The 4852-nt window shown below is 33.7% G+C and overlaps 1 long non-coding RNA gene across 1 annotated transcript in view; it reads right to left on the reverse strand.

The window, feature by feature from the left end:
• Positions 1 to 3510, reverse strand: part of LOC107183532 — a 21074-nt gene extending 17564 nt beyond the window's left edge. Inside the window, exon 1 of the long non-coding RNA XR_001514319.1 lies at positions 3500 to 3510. This is a non-coding gene — a long non-coding RNA (uncharacterized LOC107183532). The remainder of the gene's footprint in view (positions 1 to 3499) is intronic.
• Between the last annotated feature and the right edge of the window lie 1342 nt (positions 3511 to 4852).

The following is a 4852-nucleotide window of genomic DNA, read 5'->3' on the forward strand; positions in this document are numbered from 1 at the left end:
GTTGGTTGGGGGCTGGGAATGGACTGAGGAGGGCCTGGGGGAAGTTGGTTGGCAGTGGAAGGTTGCCTTTGGGAGCACATTGACCAACAGGGGGCAGCTCCTGCATTGAGCGTCTGCCCCCTGGTGGTCAATGCACGTCATAGCAACTGGTCATTCCCAGTTTTTCTGCTGTTAAGGTCAATTTGCATATTACCCTTTTATTAAAAAGGATATCACCCCAATTAACTTAATAAAGTTAAAAAATAATCTCCTGGTGCAGTGCAATAACTCTCAGGTAATACCTGGAATAGAAAGATTGACTTGACAGTGTAACCAAATAACTGTTATTTAGCCTTGCATTTTCAGAAAAACATTGCAATAATGGCCTAAGGTCCCAAAGGTTATTTTATAAGTAAAATCAAAGTCATTTTATAAGTAAAATATATGTAAACCAAAGAGATTTTAGAGGTAAATGGGGCTTAAGTGATCATTTTCACTTAAAATCTTTCATCCCTAATCTTTTGTTCCTCTTATGATCAAATTAGAAAGATACTCAATGACACTCCATGTGTAAAGTAGATACTGACATCTATAATAATAAAAGCATAAGGTGTACATCAACTGAACAGCCGAACAGCAGAATGGCTGAACAGCAGAATGACCATCCGGCCGACCACGCTATGACAGGCACTGGCTCCAGGCCAGCCAAGGTGGGTGCAATGCAATTGGTCGCGAGGCCCTGCCATCACCCCTTAATTGCCCCACAGATGGAGGCCCAGGCCACCGGCTGGTGGGGCAGTCAATTGGGGGGCTCCATGATCACCCAAAGAGGGAGGCCCAGACCACCAACCAACAGGCTGTGGTGAGTGGGCGGGGCCTCTCTCTGCAGGGCAACCAATTGTAGGGCTCCCAGACTGAGAGAAAGTTCAGGCCGGGCTGAGGGACAGTCCCTCCACCCCCCCGAGTACACAAATTTCGTGCACCGGGCCTCTAGTTCTCTATATTAAAAGATAATAAGACAAGTATGTAAAGCACAGCATATGGAATATAGTCAATAATATTGTAGTAACTATGTATGGTGCCCAGTGGGGGAACACTTTGTAAAGTATGTAATTGTCTATATGCTAAGCTATACACCTGAAACTAATACAAAATAAATAAAATATAAGTAAAAAGAGAATAACAATGACATAAGTTACAGAAATTCCTCTTACTGTTGCCTTAATATGTATTTGTGGTTCTACTTGAAGTTCCTTATACCATACCTCTTTGGCCATAAATAAATAATGTTCAATGAGTTATAGACAAGGGCTGATCAATTATGAAAACTTTATTCCTATAAAGAACTGTTCCTATGGGTCTAATATTACCAATGCTGCTATTCCAAATACATGGACCTTTAAAAATACCACCTTAAGAAAAATGCTCCTAAAAGAGCAAGAGTCACCTTGATCTAAAAACTATTTATTCACATTGATTAATGCAGATATCTGTCTTTATCCTTTCAATCTTTTAATGTCTGCTACAAATAGTATTTTGGAAAATCTCTGAGTTGCTATCATAAACCTGACTTGAGATATTTGGTGATTGTATCTTTGCAATAATGTATTATGGAATCTCTTTTCTATAACATACTTTTTATTTATCACCAACAACAGAAGACACATGTTTTATTACATAATCACAAAAGCTTAATCCTTTTAAGTGGAATTTTAATTAATCATAGTATACTATAAAAATGTTATTCATACCTCTCATTATCAGTATTTAATACTATATACTGATGGATGGATAAAAACTTACAGGAAAAATCTAAGTTCTATACCTACAATTAATGAAATCATAATTAATTTTTCAGGGACCTAACAAGAATAAAATCATTCAAATACATTCTCAGAGGTTGAACACTTCAGATTACTAGAAGGAAGAGATGTACCTCTTGTTCATAATAGAGAAAAAAGAAAGAAAAAATCACGTAACAAATATATAAGTGTTTTTAACTTAGCTAGAAAAAGATAACTAAGATTATAAATTTTATGAATTTCTGTGTTCTGTATGAAATAAATGGCTATATGCTTAACTCTAGAAATCATTTTTAGGTAATGTATAAAGATATTTTATTAAAAGTATAGTCATTAAATTGTGAAATAAATAGTGAATTAGTATCTAATAAAAACAATCTTTAAGAATATTAGTCGCCTTTAAAAAATTTTATATTCTAGTTCTACATTCTTTTTATTATTTTTTAAGAAGCATATTGTTATTTTAAATCTAATACCTATTGGATATTATTTATAGTAAAGTCAAGTAATATAAGGAGAAATAGATGGCTTTACAGGTTGAAACCAAATGAGAATCTTTGAAGTGATTAACAGATAGTTTGCAGATCAAATAAAATTATACTGACATGAATTATTTCAAAAAGTGGATTAAATAGTATATTAATACATTCTTTTTAATAAAAGTAAATTTTAATAAATTTCCAAGCTAATAAAAATTTATTATAATATAATCATTTTTTTAGGAATCTCTATAATTCAAGAAAGTCCACATGGCCCCAGACATTTAAAATAATTAAAGTGTTATGTTTTTAAGAAGAGTTTTGAATAATTCTTTATTAGATTTTGCCTTTTGCTATTTCTGTATTCCTAAGCAAGTCATTTAATTTCTCTGAGTCTTGGGTTCTTTCTTTGTAAAATAAAGTTAATAATAATAATAATAATAACAAGATATTGTAAAGGGGTGGGAGTTAAATAAGTTGAATTAAGTAAAAAAAAAAGTAATACTATGTCCTTGTTGCATTTTATGTAATACTTATTTCACAGGAGTTACTCAATATATTTATAAAAGAAAAAAAAAAGAAGGAAGGAAGGAAGGAAGGAAGAAGGGGTGGTATAGGGAATTGGTATGTGGAAGGAAGGAAGGAAGGAAGGAAGGAAGGAAGGAAGGAAGAGGGAGAGAGGGATAAAAGTAGGGAGGGAGAAAGGGAAGGAAGTAGATAGTCAAAGGAAAGAAGGATGTTTTCTTAATTATGAGTAACTAGGGGAAATGGAATGTATATAGAATGACATATTGCATCCAAAATAAAGAAATAGAAGAAATAAGAGGTGTTTACATATATGAGAGAAGGTATAGATGGGTTATAAAAGGAAAACTTAGAGAAAAATAAGTTGAGAACAATCTATATAGATAAAAGCCCAGTGAATGGACCAGCAGAACAACCTGAACGACCAGATCAACCGGTGGCTATGATGCATACTGCGGCAGCCAACCAGCCTGATCCAGGCCCTGATTGCCCCCTCCCACCCGCAGTCCCTCTCCCTTGCCAGCCTGGGCTGATGGGATTCCACCATGCATGAATTCATGCACTGGGCCTCTAGTAAACATATAAAAGGCTTGCTGTTGAGATGTGGAATTTTTAGATTATCTCATTCTATTTCCTTTATCAATTAAGTCAGAATTTTTGTAACAGTTATCAATTTTATTTGGAATATACATGTCTCTTTAAATATCCTCCAACCACCACATCTCATAAGGATTTGTTGATAAACTTTTCACCCAGAGTAATAACATACCTTGCCAAGAGGAAACTGTTCTATCTTAGGTCAGGTAAAATAATACTTGAAAAAAACATTATATAAGAATTTCATAAGTTAAGAGTAACTATAAATAAACTATTAAAAAGGAAGTAATCCCATAGTTCCATGTGGTAAATAAAAGAAAATGTTAAAATGTTTCCCTTAATAGTGAACCTGCATTTTTGGAGGCTGTTGAGAACACAATCAGTGTGAGATATTGGTAACACAAGGTCAAACTGGTAAAAAGATTTGTGAACTAAGAGACACTTGAATCAATATAAAAGGCTCCTATTCATACTGGAAATAATCACACTAAAATCAACAGAAAATAAATATAATATTTTAGCCATATGGTGAGCCAAAATGGGTCCCACGATATGATAAATTTGGTGCTATGATAAGGAAGAAATTTAAATTAAAACATAGGCAACATGTAAACCAGCAACAACAAAACACATGATCCAGGTTTTCCTGTAATTCTGGAATCATTCTAAAGTTCCTTTAACATTTTTTTATGGTGTTCACAGTCCACACATGTTATTAAGATCAATTAGTATTTATTGAACAGCCACAGGTCACATGGCACTAAATGAGGTGTTTGGGGCACAGAACACATCACAGTGGTGATCTTAGCTACGTGACATTTTGCTTGGTGATGGAGGATATAAAAGCAAGCATTTGAAGCTGGCCTTTGCTCCTGGTCCCAGCGTGAATTACATAATATCAGTTGACATCTTCTTCCTGCTCCAAGGACTACCTCTAAAATGCTGCACTTCTGAGTAACAATCTTAGAAAAAAATGTATCAGAAGGCTTTGATCCATGTCCAGGAGGCACTCATGCAAAAGTTTAGATTCTCTGCTATTTCTATGAAATATGACAGTTTTATTAAGAAAAATACTTCAGAGTTATTACCACCACCTAATAATGTATTCTCATATTACAATGTGTTATAGGATTGAAAAAAAAAGATTAAGAAAATTTGGTGGTTACCATCTCATAAATATCAGAAAGTAATACCCATTAAGATATCACAAAAGATAGTGCACATTTGTGTTGCAAAAACAATTCTGCAAGTTTACATCATCTAGAAATGTTCATTTTGTGCTTTCCAATGAGATGATATCTTTAAATCATTTTCTGTACCTTCAATTGTTTTCACTGCTCATGATAAGAAATAAAGCATCAGAAAAATAATAGAATTAGAAAATAGTTTGAAACTGTGGAAACTGTAGCTTTCTAATAATGTTTTTGAAAATGCATATGACTTTTGGTAATTTTTGAAATCTGACAGATT

The sequence above is a fragment of the Myotis davidii genome, unplaced genomic scaffold (genome assembly GCF_000327345.1).
Source record: "Myotis davidii unplaced genomic scaffold, ASM32734v1 scaffold31, whole genome shotgun sequence".
Lineage (NCBI taxonomy): Eukaryota > Metazoa > Chordata > Mammalia > Chiroptera > Vespertilionidae > Myotis > Myotis davidii.